Source organism: Gallus gallus, chromosome 3 (genome assembly GCF_016699485.2).
Source record: "Gallus gallus isolate bGalGal1 chromosome 3, bGalGal1.mat.broiler.GRCg7b, whole genome shotgun sequence".
Classification (NCBI taxonomy): Eukaryota; Metazoa; Chordata; class Aves; order Galliformes; family Phasianidae; genus Gallus; species Gallus gallus.
In genome coordinates this window covers 57,160,038-57,176,316 of record NC_052534.1, presented here as the reverse complement: position 1 = coordinate 57,176,316, position 16,279 = coordinate 57,160,038, and the positions used below count along the sequence as shown (strand labels likewise).

Sequence of the window (16,279 nt, the reverse complement as noted above, 5' to 3'; positions counted from 1 at the left end):
TCAAGTTATATCACACCATCCTTCAGAAAAAAAAAATCCTGGGAAGAAACAAAAGTACAAAAGAATGAGCACCACTGTAGCTATTATATCAAGTAAAACACACAGCCCCACAGACACTGACAAAAGTCTCCAGTTTTACTAAAGTCCTCCTGCAATGCTCCTTCACAAGGTCTCTGAAGAGCCAACCTACTGTTAATGAGCAGCAGTATCTTATCTCCATTACAAAGAAAACTAACAAACCAAAATAAAAAAAACATCTATCTGCTTCTGAGAATATTCAGAGACAGCCAATCACTATTTACACAAGAGGTCAACTGAAGTCAGGCCATTCATATACTTGAGTCCAGCCTCCATCTGTTACGCCCCCTAAAGAAAGCTGTGATGGGCAGAGCAGAAGGTAGGCACCTGAACTTCTCAGACAACCTCAAAGGTTCCCTACAGTCAAGTGATCTATTCCGATAAGAAAAAGATCCATACCCAGCATTGCTCCAAAACTAGGAAAAAAACAAAAAGCACAGGACAGAATGGCTATTTTTTATTACTCTGTAGTTGGTAATCTGTGTTCTGTTGATATGACTTGCACATATCCTGTAAATCTTTACAACATACTCAAACACATAGTGAACATTAATATGGAAATCAGTCAGTAGTAAAATTACTTTCACACAGCAGTTCATACCACAAACACTGTAATTAAAAAAAATCAATGTTTGCTAGAAGGAAAAAATGCTCACTGTATCATTAATATGCTGCTTCCTGTGAAACATTACAGAATTGCCACATTCAACAGTTTAAGTTTCACACATTAAAAGCAAACATGTTTATAAGAAGTTTAAACAGCCCACAGAACTGCTGCTGTTCAGTATGTTTTTACCCAGACAATTTTCTAGTAATAACACTAAAGACAACAAAAGTCACAAGTTACCTTTAACGCCACTGCAAGTCTTGAAGGCTTGTAGAACACGATCCAACTACGACAACTGGATAACAGCCCAATGTCTTCTTGATCTGTAACAGAATATGGAATTACATTTCTAGTCAGAGTACACCAATCGCCTCCCCACCAACCAATTTGGAAAACCAGAAGAGTGAACTTGTTTTAAAGAAGATATTTCTCATTTAAGCACTTCAACACCCTGCAAATACTAAGGAGGTGACAGCCACAAATTTAACTTGCAGTTTCATTTTTAAAATCTCTTAAAAAAATAATAGCTATAGATGCACGGCAGTTTAACTCCTTCAGACAAAAAGAGACTTTTCCTACAGAAAAAGAGAGAAATAACCCCCTCATAATGCAGTTTGACTACTTGTACAATCCAGGCCATAACACAGCCATACACTCCCACAGGCCCCTTTCCTGCTTCCATGCCTTTCCTCATGTGTAGCATACAATAAGCAACTTGCCAGCATTGCTTTTCTTGGGTTCATTCTGCCTCTTATAAGGAAGAAAATCCACCTCTCCCTCTCCACCTCCCCCCAAAAACGTAAGATCAGCTCCAGAATGAAACTATCATTTGAATTAGTGCATCTTTTTCTAGAAAGCACTTAATTTTACTTTAAAAATACCTAAAACCGGCATATACACTATATAATACAATCTCTGATAACATCATTTTTACCTTACTGAAATCTACAAGTGATAAACTAAGATAAACTAAATTAAGTGATAACGTTGCCTGCTTTCAATTATTAGGGTAACACTGCGTAGGACAGATAAGAAACAAACTGTTTAGATTTTCTTTCTAGCCAGTGAACCCTTTCATAGCCACATTACCCACATTACAGGTGCATCACCTATCTCTGGTGATAGTGACAGGGCCCAAAGGAATGGTGTCGAAGTTGTGTTGGGGTGGAGGGTCAGGTTGGATGTCAGGAAATGGTTCTTCACCAGAGGGTAGTGGGCATGGAACAGCTTCCCAAGGCAGGGGGCATGGCCGCAGGTGCCAGAGTTGATGGAGGATTCAAACACGGCTCTCAGAAACACTATTTGATTATTGGGTGGTTCTGTGTGGAGCTCAGAGTTGGACTCAATGATCCCTGTGAGTCTCTTCCAACTCACAACAGTCGGTGTTTCTATGACCTATTATTCTTTTATTTTGCTTCTTCCCCTTTTTATAGTTGAATACATTAACACATTTCCTAGTTCTAACAATTATTTAAATTATTTCCAGTTATATACAAAAATGATATTCTAAGAGTAATACCTCATTGACAAAAGTAAAAGCAGAATAAAAAAATGGAATCCCGTACAGACCAAATACAGAATAAAAAGATGTTATCTTGTCACGTTTTATATGCTGCATATAAATCTAGCTTGATATTTTTGGAATAAGAATTTACAGGAATCTTATGTTTAAGTGATTATTAATTACAGCCCACAATCCCTCCTTTAAATGTCTTAAAACATGCCTAGAGCACTTTCCTATGATCCACGTTCCTCATCCTTAAATATATGGCCAGGGAAGGGGCCACATGAAAAATGCATATTTTTACCTATACCCACACTCATTAAATGTGTCAAACCATACTGAATTTAATAATTAATAGTTATTCTTCGGGTTACATCTCCAAATGAGAGTGATTTAAGCCTACAGTATCGCCACCGAGATCCTAGTCAGACTGGTTTCAGAGAGCAACCATTAAAGCCATAACAAGAAGTGGTAATAAGAATGATATTTCTTATGAATTAATTGCAATTGCTGAGGACCTACCAAATCAGATGTGGAACAAGAAGTGTTATTTCTGAAGAAATGAAACTTGTAAGTCTACTCCATGTAGCACTAGCTGTTAAGTCCAAACTCTCCCTCTTTTCTGATTTCAAAGTGTACACATAGGATATGTACTTAAGTCCTGTCTAGACCATTATAAATTGCATTATTACAGTGCAAAATCCTCTGCCACGGGTACAAGCTGTCAATACAAGCCCTGAGATCCACAGCCTCTGAAAACCAGGAAGGAAAGGCCTATTCTAAGCTCAAAGGGAACTCAACTCAGCAGAAAGCTGTAATTCATGCAAGAGAGCAGCTCAACTTCTCACCATAGAGAAAACAGCACAGTAAGCAGAAAAGGAAATGTTGGAAGGAGGAGAGCAGCAGCTGAAGCAGAACACTTCAGCTGAATATCCTCTCATCAGGGTCATTCCCATGTAAAATGGAATGGCACAAAGTAGGGCCTGCCCAGCAACAGGTTGGCTCTGGAGTTTAAGGACAGAGTTCATTTCCTACTCAAAACTTTAAAACTTCATGCCAAGGGATGCAGCTGTACTTTTTGACTATTTCCTATTACCGAAATACTTCATCATTTCAAACTCTCCAGGTCTGGAAATATACAAGCCCATGAGAATTTCCTGAAGGCTATTGTGTAGAGCTATGGGTGTATAGCATTACTAACACACCAGTAGCACACATGCTAGCAGGCAAGAAAATGAGGCAGTAAAGCTAAGCAAAGCACTACATGTCAATGAAAGAGCTATAAATTATATGTTTTTAATTAAGAACGGGTCTTGGGCAGCTTTACAAGAAGCAAAGCCATCTTAAGCGACCTGTTTACCAGCCATTCCCATTATCAAAGCTCCTCAACACTGGTTTACCCACTGGTTGGCTATCGCTTGTTATCAACCAGTGGTTTTATTTCAGAAGCTATTTCTGGAAGTCATAATCATTAAGATGACAAAAACCTCAAACCTCCTCCTTTGACAGACCTCCTTTATGTCTCAGCAATCGCTTACAGAATAACTGCTCCTAATGCCGTTCTAGCCACACACACCGACCCCTTCATCTCCACGCCTGATGTCCACGCTACGTACAGACCTCGCTGCGTGGAAGCGCAACTAATGGAGATGAAGACACATCTGAGGACGACACCACATCCCCTTCCGCGCCTCGCAGCCTGGGCCGGGAGGTCAACGCAGCCAGCCCCAGCCTCAACCCCAGCCGGCCGCCGGCACTGGGACGGGCTCACAAGACGCCAGGCTCGCCCCAGGGCCCGGCAGGACGGCCGGAGGCAGCGGCAGCGCCGCGAGGGAGATTCGAAACGGAGCGCCGAGCGGCGGCCGCGCGCGGGTCAACCTCCGAAGGAGCGTTAACGCCTTCCGTGCGGCCACCAGAGGGGCCGGGGGACTCGGGGAGCCCCGGGCCGCAGCCGCCGCGTCGGACACGCTTCCTCGGAGCCGCTGCCGCCCCCTGCCGTCCCCGCTCCACCCCTGGCGGGCCCCGCTCTGACAGCCCCCGACCTCCCGCCTCCCAGCCGCCGCCCGGGGCCGGGAGCGAAGCGAGGAGAGAGGAAACAAGTAGCGCTGCCCCCAAGGCGAGCAGCCGGCCCGGCCCGACCCCGCCCGCGGCCTCCGCGTCCCGCGGCGGGAGGAGTGGGAGAGAACGCCGCCGGGTCCGGGGCTCGGCGGCCCCCGGCCGCCTCCGCAGCCCGCACACGGCGCCGCGACCGCTCCGTACTCCCCTCGCCCCCTCCACTCCCCCCGGTTCCGCTGCCCACCGCCGGCTGAAGGCGTCGACCCGCAGCGGCTCCCCCACCGGTACCTGCCGGCCAAACGGCCGCCGCGCGCCCGCCGCTCACGTACGAAATCGAAGTTCCCAACCGCAGCCGTCAGCCCAGCCCGGGAGAAACCCCCGCCGGCCCCGCCTCCCGGCCAATCCGCGCCCCGCCCGTCCCCGCGCCCCGCCTCCTTCTACCCTCGGCCCCGCCCCCGAGTCGGGCCCCTCCCCACGCCCCTTGCCCCTTCGCCATTGGCTGAGGCGCCCATCAATCATTAGAACGGGTGCTCCGCTACAGCCCCTCGTCTTGCCGCCAGTAGTGTCTGCCGCCCATCAGATCGGGTGGAGGGGGGGGGGGGTCGGTGTTCGTCACCGGGCCTGGTCCGGTCGGTAGTTGCTTCATTGCCTGTATTAACGTCTTCGTTCCGGCTTTCTCCCAGCATGGGAAAGATGAGTTAAGCTTTGGGAAGAGAGATAATGCTCTGGCCTGCACTTGGTGCACGTGTGTACAAGAAACTAAGAGAAAGGTGGGAGAAGCATAGCAGTAACAGGTGTATAAAATCTGTCTCATTAAGTAGACAAGGCCTCCCCTAACTTTGATCTTCTTTATTTTGCTCATTAAGAAAAGTATTTACACAACAGTCATGCTGAATTTACAAAGCCCAGAACGCAGTATCTGTTGCCTGTACAACTCGATCATTTTTAAGCATTCTCACAAAATCACAGAATCGTTACGGTCAGAAAAGACCTCTAAGGTCATCTAGCCCAACCATCTGCCCATCACCACCATGCCCAGTAACTCATGTCCTTAAAAACCACATCCACCCTATCTTGAACACCTCCAGGGACTCCACCACCTCCCTGGGCAGGCAGTTCCAAAGCCAAACTTCTACTTCAGAGAGGAAATTTTTCCTAATGCCCAATCCAAACTTCCCCTGATGCAACTGAAGGCCATTCCCACTCATCCTATTATAAGCTAAAGTTAACCAAAGACTTCCCACCTCACCTCCATAAGCACACAGAGTAGATTTTCTGGTTTGCAGCAGAGCTTTGTGGTAAAGTAAGCAATTTTCTAGGTAACCCTCTGTGTCGTGATAGAGAAAACTGGAATGTGATTAAAAGAAGGGAAAGAGAAGTATTATGACTAAGGCTCTGAGTGTTCTTTAGAGAATTCTAGAATAAATTCCTTAGATCTCTAAACCTTCTTTATCAAAAGTTTCTGTGTAGTGCTATGTGCCACGCATCAATTGAGTCACGTTTTATGAGGAGGTGGAGGGATATGTCTTCACAATGACAGTTTTAGCATGCCAGGTTCTCATTTAGAACAGCTTACTACTGGAAACAAAGTCAACAGGCAGCGTACCATAAATATTGCCATATTCATACTATAAGTATTTCATAATATTTAAGGTGGAGGAATCAAGTCCTATTTGATGCTTCAGAAAAGAAAGCAACCTCACAGCACATGGGAGTGCTATTAAGGGAAATTACTGTAAGCACCCAAGAGCATCAGGCAACCAGCAATGACCAGAGAGCGAGTCGAATTTGATACCTGTGCTTTATTCAGCATTGTTCATTCCACACACAGTGAAGAAGTTTAGGGACCAGTAATTAAAGAGTGAGTTATAATGCATGTGCACAAGCAGTTTTAATTCTGGTGCTTACTAGGGATATTACTTGGTGTTGTAATCTTATTATAGCATATAATTGGAATAAATCTAATTAAAGATTTTTCAGTATTACTCCATATTCAAAAACGGAATTAAAAAAAAAAAAAAAAAGCCTTTGACTCTTTTAAAGAGAGGATGGAGTACCACTTCTCTTTTTCAAGAGAATCAGCCACCGTGGTTCTTTCTTTGATATAGCAGATGTTACAGTTACCACAGCACAACCTGGGTTAGGATTGTACCTCTAGACAGTTTTTATATGCAAAACAATCTCCAAAGCTGTATTTATAATCTTCTCTGACTTATTCCTCAGGAGCTTTAACATCTCTGAGCATGAAGGAAAGGCAGCTAAGTATTCTTCAGTTCCACAAGAAAATAATACAGCAGCTTCAGATGCCTTCAAAAAAAAACAAGCAAACAAACAAAAAAAAAAACAACCAGGAACAACTGTCCCTAAGGGTTTAATTTACAGACACAATGGGAGACACTTGGTCTGTGCAGCTTTTTAATGCTACCTGAGTTTCCACTCTCCCATTTGCTGCTTATTACTGCTAGCAGCAATCTGGCTGCCAGTATTTAATGCCATTGGCCTGAGCAAGTTTAATTGGCACAACACAAAAAACAGCTGTGCCTCTGACTATCTTATCCTCACTAAGGTTCCCAGTGTTGCTAAAACCGATGGATATGCCTGTAGTGAAGTTTCCATAGATTAGAAAATTCAGGAAAACTCTAACAGAGACTTTCTGCATCTGACTTTCACCCTTTTTCATCTTTCCTCAGACAGCCTCAGACATAACTCTTGAGAAGCCCAGTGAGTGGTACTCCCCCCAGAGAGGTTTGTTTGCTCTGATGTTTCTTCTCACGCTGGGTTGAGGCCATTTGTTTCTGGAAAAATCTGCTGCCTTATTACAAACTTTCCTTCTTCTCTGGCACATAGTTTTAGGAAAGTAAATAGCCTGGGGGTGACATTGGCTTAAAATGCAACGTTGCTTTTCTTTAAAACACATAGAAAATAAAATTTAATATCATTCTTGGTGTATGCTCCAGATTGCCAAATGCCATTCCATCTACAGCATGACAGGTGGCTATTTTCCTTGGCTGCTAATTTTTGGATGTACTGCTGCCGCCCTTGCACCAGAGTGATGTCATTAATACAGTTTCAAATATTCTCTTCTGCCATCTTTTCGCTCTTCCAAGTTTGTGTTTATGTTTTGTCTGGATACTGAAGTGATAAGAGCAATCTGTTGTTGCATTCAATTTGCAAAACTTCTTGAATGTGCTGATGCAACCAAATCACTGTTTAAGAGACATAAAGACTGCAGTAATACAACTGAATGTAAACACAGCAAATTTTGAACATCATATTGGAGCTGTTGCTTGTACAGACGAGAACTCAAAAAGGCTGTTTGCTCAACGCCTGCTAAGCAAGGGCTCCAAGGAAAAGTGGAGGAGAATATCTTCCACAATTATTAGAGAATATGCTATAGCAGAGAAAATGCACACCAGGAAAAGAGGCTCATTGTACTTGAAACTTTTCCGTGATAAACCTGTGTTACCAACCCTCTGCATGGGGCTGTACTAAATTATCTCCAGAGGTACCTTCCAACCCCTCAGATTCAGTGATTCTGTGATTCTGTAACAGTGTTTTCTATCTACTGGCATGAGTGTTCACATGCGCAACAGCATAACTTGCAGTCAGTGTCTCAGGGTTACACAGTCTGCACGCATACATAAAGTGATGGGAAAGGTACCCAAGCATCACAGGAAAGGGTGTTGCTATTGATTGCTGATCAGGGAATGTCATTTCCAAATGTGTGATTCTGCTTTGCCTTTCTGGCAGTAGAATAGTGCCAGATTCTTTCCTGCCTTGCATTATGACATCTCAGATACAGCCCCAAACATGAGACAGATTACATTGCTGTGGTTTGAAGGTATGACTTTTCTTATTGCCCAGCTGTGGTGCTGACAGAAGGGACAAATGCAACAATCCCACTCTGACGGTTAATACATAATGACTATAAGCTGATAAAATTAATTGTGGGGTTGTTAAATTGTTAAGATTCCAATGCTGCAGACACTACTGCTGCCCTCTTTGCTGTGAGTGCACCTTTTGAACTGCTAAGATTCTTTTGGGTTACTGCTACCCTCCCTTGAGGATGGACCTCAAGTTAGTACATGTCACCTCTGTCAAAGGAGATGTTGACTGGCAGATCAAACCGTTAAAGAAAAGAAGCTTGCTTTTATCTCTGGACAAAAAGGCACATCTTGATGACATCTGCATCTTTTACAGCAACAGAAGTTGTAGAGCTATGAGTGTTACATGCAAAAAAAAAAAAACAAAACAAAACAAAACAAAAGAACAACCCAAAACAAACCCAGCAAAACAGAAAATTCAGAAGATGAGCACTATGCATTGTAGGGTAAACATAACTCACTTAATTCCTTTACTCAGCTGTTGTTAATGGTCAAAATCAGCCCCGCTACATGAATTCCACTGATCACAGAAAGCAAGTAGTACAAAGTGACTGCTGATGTGAAAAGCCTGTGTTCTCTTGATGTTGCTGCTTGGCAGTGCTACAGACAGGGTAGTGAAGCGGATAATACATATTGGCATGGGTAAGTGGCAAGTGTTGCTGAAGACCTAGATTTTGTTTGTAGAGCAAACATCCCCAACACAGAGAAAGACCCAACCAGGCAGACCAACCAGGCCTCAAAGCCAGTTATGAAAAATGAAATGTAGTTGGAACATTGTTGTGTGGTAATGAATGACAGGATGGAAGCCATTAATAAAGAAAATAGTTTACTTATTTCACAGTTGAACATTCACTGGAGGCTCCAGAAAAGAAATATATTGAGAAAAGCAAGGGATGTATCTGTTCTAATTCACTAACATCATTGTTGCATATTTGGTGTTTCTATGACAAAGCTGGTAATTCTGAATTCAAATACAGTCTCTGCTAACATCTCTCTGTTCTGTTTCTGATTGTACCTAATATAATTAAGTACTTAAAAACTTCTGGACTCTGGTTAGACAGAGCTTCTCTTCAGCACATCAAAAACTGTGGTAGATACATTTGGCACATACACACTAGCTGCAACTTTCAGGCATAAAGCCATGAGGTGAAAGTCATTTGGCATGAGAGAAAGGCCACCCTAAAAGGAGGGCAGAACAGCTGGCTCAGTCCTAGGCTGGAAAAAAAGAGCATTGGAACAAAATGCTATCTGCTTGCGACATCCATGTCAGATTAGATGAAATGGATGCATATTCATCAATAATAACAACTTGCAGAGGCACATCCTACAGCTAACTCATTAAGATAATAGAAGGAATTAGCCTCCATGTTCTTTGTGTAGAGATTTGCATAGTTGCTATTGTCTCATCAGGAGATCTCTGTGTGCCTCTTTGGACTCTGATCTCCACTCCTGCTTTACGAATAGTTACTATAAAAAGCCAGCAGACCATACTGATATCTACTCCTCCTGAGGGTAAAGATTTTCTTGTTTTGACTTCTACCTTGCAATTTCAGAGTGAGCAGATGGGGTTGTGTGAGAGAGCTTCCACATGGCTGACAAAGCTGTGGATAATTTTCACAACTGTAAGACAATTTCATGCAGCTGATAAATAGAACCTTGGAAAAGTTGTACTCCGGAAGGGATGTTTTTTATTTATATTGGAGCCCCATGAGAGCTATGCCAAATAGCTCAGGTCCCACTCCAGTGTTAAATGGATATTTATCTCACCAGCTTAGTGTCTGTCATACCTATTTCTAGAATCACCCAGCTAAACCAAGAAGCAACCAATCTTAACTCTCAACTAAGTCTGAAGAAACAGAGTCTGGTTATAACTCGTACAAATCATCTAACGCCTCACAGGAACAGTTCCCCCAAGAGTCTTTAAAGACAATCTTGAGCACAGTATCTTATGGTAGGAAGGCAAACCACTAGCAATGCATTCAAAAGAAGGTATTGCAGTGTGACATCACAGCATCTGAGAAGGGTGCACTGGTTAATTAGATGAGTTACACGTTAACCTTGCGACTCTTCATGGGAGTTTTGGCCTCATTACTCCAACAACAAAACAAATTAGAATATGTACCACAGCATTTGTACATGAATAAAGTCAAATTCCTGGCAGAACTTTGAATAGAATATTTATTTACATTTCCTATTGCTTTCTAAACTGTTTTTTACAACTCACTGACTGTATTTTTCTGTGAAGTTTTAGAAACTTTCCAGTGGCACAAAGTTCAGGAATTCACAACACAGGCACAGGTAAAATCAAAACCAAATTCTGTCTCTTTAAAAAAGGAAAATAAAACAAAACAAAAAATAATGAAAAAAAAATAACGGTGGTACTTGTCCAAGTACTTCCAAGTGCTTGAACAGTATTCCTGACTTTTCCTGGCTACTCCTCAAAATATCTGGAATCAAGAAGACAGCCTTATGCATCCTATCAATTATCTACTGCAGGTCAGAAAACTGTTTGCACATTCCATCTCAGAGACTGCTATGTTGGGAAACACAATGAAGCTGTGTTTCTGTAAGTCCACTTGGCTTGACCGTGAAATAATGCTTCTCCAATAGTTCAAGCTCCACTGCTATGAAGACCCAGATGCTTCCAGAAATATCTTTTTCTTACATCACTACTGGTGTGGAAGCACAGTTCCTTGCACTGTAGGCCTCATGATGTGACAGTGTTCCCACATTTGTGTAAGCCTTTCACGGGGCAAAGAAAATCTAATCAGTAGGGAATGCGTTTGTAGCAGATGAAGAAGAAAGTAATATTCAGGTTGGTGTTAGCACATAAAAATAATTTCAAGTTTCCTGGTTAGCAAGGTTTTGTTGTTCTTATTTTCTTAAAAATAAGTCACTCAAAGCACAGCATGTTATGTGTATTTTGTGACATTTCATCACAACCAAGACATATATTTTTTTTCTTCCAAGTTACTGCCTTTTCCTCAGTGAAGTCCTGGTGTTCCTCCCATAGTTTATCCACATATTTTTTGTACAATTGTGTGTGTTTTTGTAAGCACACACTTCCAGCATCTCTGAACTTGCTTCCCAGGATGTGACCCAATGTTAAGGCTGAACTAGTCAAGTGATTTAACACACACATGGGTTCAGGTAGGGTGTGACTAGAGGAGGGAATGCAGCCCACCCAAGTCAGCCTGTGGGTGCCAAGTTAAGTAATTTTACTAGCAGGCTTTTTCCCTTTAACCCCCCAACAAAACATACAATCAAAAGGTGAAGAGTTCAATTATGAAACAAACAGGACTCCTTTAAAAATATGCAGCTGGCTGTAGCCAAAGACAGACCATGATGTCATTGGGTGGGAACTTCCCCTCGCTGTACGCAAGCAGCATGGGAGGGATGCAGTGTTAGATGTGAAAAAATCTCAGGGACAGTTTGAATATATTATGGCTTTTAGTTGGTTCAACTCGTTTGCAACATCAGTGACTTTCTGTTTTATATCTCCAACTCTTGTTCATCTGCCATTAACTGGGACCCAGAAAATTTTCCATTCCTAGCCATCTATGCTACTTTTACACACAGACTAAAAGCTAATCTGATTTGCAAAGCTGTCAATCACAGCATCGATTAGGTAGTAAATAATGGTGCTAATGTAATCGTGAAATGGCAAGCAGCTTTTGCAATGTTTTCTTTGACTAGCTTGTAGGGTCCCATCTATATTACAACCACATCTGATCTGAGGAACCTGGTTGTTGACAAGTTACCCTATAACTGGGTTTTCACATTTGTATTGACTGGCCCAGGGCTGCTGAGATCTCACACTCCTGCAGACTTTTAGGTACACAGTTCATGTTTTGTAGGTTTGCAGACCTAGAAACTAGGTTCGCCCACAAGAGATTCAGCAGTTAGCCCGAGATACCACTGTAGGAAATTCCCTGAGAAAAGCCCATGCATGCTGTTGTCAGCAAAATTATGAGAAAAAAAAAACACATTTAATAGAAAAATTGTTACTTACATCAATATCTCTAATTCTTGCTATTCCACATAAGACCTAGGGGTTGTAAGAGAACCAAAGGTCAAATCTCTACCACATCACTGAAAAACAACCTATATTCTCAGCCATGGGGCTTGAATTTTGTCCTGTCTGTTTTAAAATTAAAATACGGCCCAGGAGGACGAATCAGCTCTTATTTGTAAGAACACACATCAAAAGAAATTGAACAAGAAAATGAGCTTGCTATGTGTTTCTTACTAGTATGTAGGTGTTTATCTGTATCATGAAACTTTCATGCAGTCTTTTCTTGCAAAATAATTCTTGATTATTAGAAGTTTTATACTGATCTGTGCTGAGTAATATTAGCATGTATGTCTGAGAGAGATCCAGTTATATCATCCAACTCTTTCACATTTTGCTCTTCCCAGGAAGAATGGTATTCCATTCTTAGACAGTTTTATTTTTCAACTTTACCTAAATGATTTATTTATTTTTTAATCAAGAAAAAAAGTGGGCAACAAAGAGCTTTGCAATTAACATTGATTTTCTAAGAAATCTGTTATCAATATTCAAGTACCATATTCACAAAGGTCAGTATACTCAAAATGCACAGACTCATTGTTTGAACCTACAGAGTTCTGAGGGGAACATATGCGTCACAGAGAGCTAACCTCTTTCAAATCATCTATCATCTCAAGTGTTTGCCTCAGGCCAGTTTTTGGCATAAAATAATCCTATCATGTGTAGTCATGACCTTGCTGAGACGTCTGTTATATCTTGCATCAAAAATAACGAACGCCTTAATTTTCAGTGAATTTAAAATCTGTTTGATCTAAAGTCAAAAGCCTCATACTCTTCTTTTTTTTTCCGATATGATTTATTTGTTTTGTTTCTCAAAAGGAAGAAATGTCAACTAATACCAATACTGAGCCCAGTTATTCAGGTTCAAAATCTTTAATATTTCACTTTCATAGTTTTTAATTAGAATACTTACTGTAGTGATATTTTGTCATGACACTAATTTTGACTGTTACCTATGTTACGTGTAGCACTATGTAAGTTTCATACAAGTAAAAGCACCCTTCACTGTTCACGTGGGATTGAGTACACCCTATCAGTACAAGCTGAGGGATATAAGGATAGAACACAGCCCTGCTGAAAAGAACTTGGGGGTACTGGTGGATGGAAGCTGGACATGAGCTACCAATGTGCCCTCCCAGCCTGGAAAGCCAACTGTATCCTGGGCTGCATCAAAACAGGTGTGGCCAGCATGGTGAAGGAGGTGATCCTGCCCCTCTGCTTTGCACTGATAAGGCCTCACCAGGAGTACTGCATCCAAATGTGGAGTCCACGGTAGAGGAAAGACACAGACCTGTTGGAGCGCATCCAGAGGAGGGCCACAAAAATGCTCCAAGGGACGGAACACCTCTCCTATGGAGACAGGCAGAGATTGCTGGAGAGCTGGGGATGTTTAGTCTGGAGAAAAGAAGGCTCTGGGGAGATCTGAGAGCCCAGTATCTGAAGGGGTGCTACAGTAAAGAAGGAGACAGACTGTTTAGCAGGATCTGTGGTGACAGGACAATGGGAAATGGTTTTAAACTAAAGGAGATTTAGACTGGATATAAGGAAGAGGTTTCTTACTATAAGGGTGGTGAGACACTGGAACGGGTTGCCCGGAGATATGGTGGATGCTCCATCCCTGGAGACACTCAGCGTCAGGATGGATGGGGCTCTGAGCAACCTGACTGAGCTGTAGGTGTCCTTGTTCATTGCAGGGGTGTTGGACTAGGTGGCCTCTAAATGTCCCTTCCAACTGAAACAGTTTTATGATGCTATGGTTCTAAAAACTGATGTGCCTAGTTTGATCATTAGCGGGAGATATGGTCACCCTGTATGCAGCTTCAGATGCTCCTGGCAGGGACTCTCCCTGCTGAGAAGGGAGCAGGTGAGCCCACAGTGAGGTACAGCAAGGGATTCTCCTTGGATGCCCTCCTGGTCCCTAATCCACAAAATCAACTAATCTGCGCCAGAGCCACCCTGCATTATTGTGGATTAGTGAAGTTCTGCTATATCATATAGTATATCTGTGCATTGTTTGCAGAGCCTATGGAATATAATCCATGTTAAGCATTACAGACCATGACTTCATGTGCTGCCAACTTTCTTTAGTACAGGTATAAAAATACAGATGCAACAGTATGTATCTACTCCTTTACAGTAGAGTTTTACACAGCATACTGCGTGCGTATCTTTTTGCCAACGTTTTTCACAAGCTTACAAAAGGAAGACCCAGTGTCTCATAGCATATTCATCTGTAGCTTTGCATGCTGGCAACCTCTCATAAATTGAATGCGAGGCGCTCAGAGACTCGCCCGGTGTCCTTTTTACCCTTTTCTAGTTCCTTGGCACCAACTGAGCAAGATGAGTCATTCTGTCTCTTTGAACAAGACCAGTAAGTCTCTGTTCTACAGGAGACTTGGCCATTTTTGCCTCCTCTCCTCAGGCTTCAGTCACTCTGGTTTTATAAGGTCTACGAATGGCCTTGTGTCAAGTGTGGCTGTTAACAGGGGGCCCTGAATAATCCTGACTGGACGACAGGGTCCCATGGAAGAGCACCCATGCCATGGAAAAAGGATAACTAAACTGGTAACAGCATGTGGAGACACACGCATATTGTTCTGTGTATGTCACAAACACTTGTATTACAAATCTTCCTAAGTTCTCCTCTAAGAGGAGAAAATACTATGGCGGGTGTTGTTGGGGGAGAACACATCCATCTGCTCTTCTGGGGCCCAACCAGGGCACCCAACCCTATGAAACACTGTTCCCATTGCAATTCACACAGGATCACCTACCCCATCTGAAGCATTCGCCATTTGAAGTCACTGTACTTGTTGAAGCATTTTTGCTGTTGACTTGAAGCAATCTTGGAGAGGCTTCTGTGACTTGCAACTCTAAATAAACAGCCTGTTGAATACTGCACTGGTGTTTCTGAGTAAATACCCACACAAATGGAACTGTAAATCAGCTGTGTGTATGACTGTGGCATACTCCGAGACATCATAGGCTACTTCAGAGGCGTAGCAGGAACTCTTCACACAACACACAGAGAATCTCTTATGATGTGAACAGACTATGTATCTTTGACATGTTAGCTCAGTAATCCAAACTTCCCTCAGGCAAGTTGCCTGTGTGTCCAAACAGCACACATCTGCTCTTTTCCACAGCTTGTTTATATGTCCTTCTTTCTCATGTGCGTGTGCCATTGTCATTCTTAAAAAGAAACGGTTGTTACATTTCTAATGCATAACTCACAAATGCATGCTGCAACAGTAGTACGTGCTGGATGCTGCTATTTTACAATTTATGACCTAATGTTTATTTTTCAATATCCTAGTGTATATTAGGAATAACTTTGTCAAGTCATTCAAGGTTAAAATCAAGCCTTCTGGCTGCAGCTGACTGGGCAGCAGCATGAAATACCGCATTGCATGGTAATGTAACTAATGAATCTACAATGATACGTGCTACGATGCAGCGCGAGTTATTTAGGATAGAAGAGAAATTTTACTCAAGTTAGCAGTTTAACAGTGGCATCCAAAAGATGAACCTGTTCTTTCTGAGCGTACTAAGAGGAAGAATAAATATTGAATTAAAAAGATGCATTGTTATTTTTAAAATACTGGCTATATCTGTAGTTTTCTATTCTTAAATGTTAGACAGTCTGATTTGGTTCAATAATACTGAGAAAATATCCCTGGATCAGTAAGATCTGTAAAGGCTACCATCTTTGCCTTATTAGTACAATGCTGTGCATATATTAGGACGATGAAGATGCTCACTTTCCCCTAAGGTTCAGGTAAACCGTTGCTGCTGTTTAAAAATTTGGTGGTAGAGCATTCCAGTTCTAAGAAAGGGATTACAAACCTTCCTGCTTCACATGATTGTGTGTTTTGTCTTTACTGTTTGAAGTGTTCTACAATTAATAAGCCAGAAAAGCTGAAGTGGATTGTTTGTTCCTCTACTGAAATGACAATTGGTGCTATCAAAATAAAGCACTCCCCATAGCACTTGTTTACATGATTTGTCTGCTTGCTTATCGTATTTGAGTGCTGCCTCAGTCTCTTTTTCCACAGCCTCAATTTGACAGCCTGGAGCAC

General features: G+C 42.3%; 1 protein-coding gene across 31 annotated transcripts in view; it reads right to left on the bottom strand.

Annotated features, from left to right (window-relative positions):
• Positions 1-4,633, bottom strand: part of EPB41L2 (erythrocyte membrane protein band 4.1 like 2) — a 104,530-nt gene extending 99,897 nt beyond the window's left edge. For 27 of the 31 annotated variants that reach the window (XM_040697479.2, XM_040697460.2, XM_040697456.2 and 24 more), the window contains exons 1-2: positions 4,533-4,633; positions 926-1,008 (exon numbers count right to left, since the gene is read on the bottom strand). The gene's annotated coding sequence lies outside the window, so the exon portion shown is untranslated. Of the gene's footprint in view, positions 1-925; positions 1,009-4,488 lie in introns of all 31 variants that reach the window. The other 4 variants (XM_040697459.2, XM_040697457.2, XM_040697486.2 and 1 more) reach the window with 2 other exon arrangements.
• Positions 4,634-16,279: the final 11,646 nt, after the last annotated feature.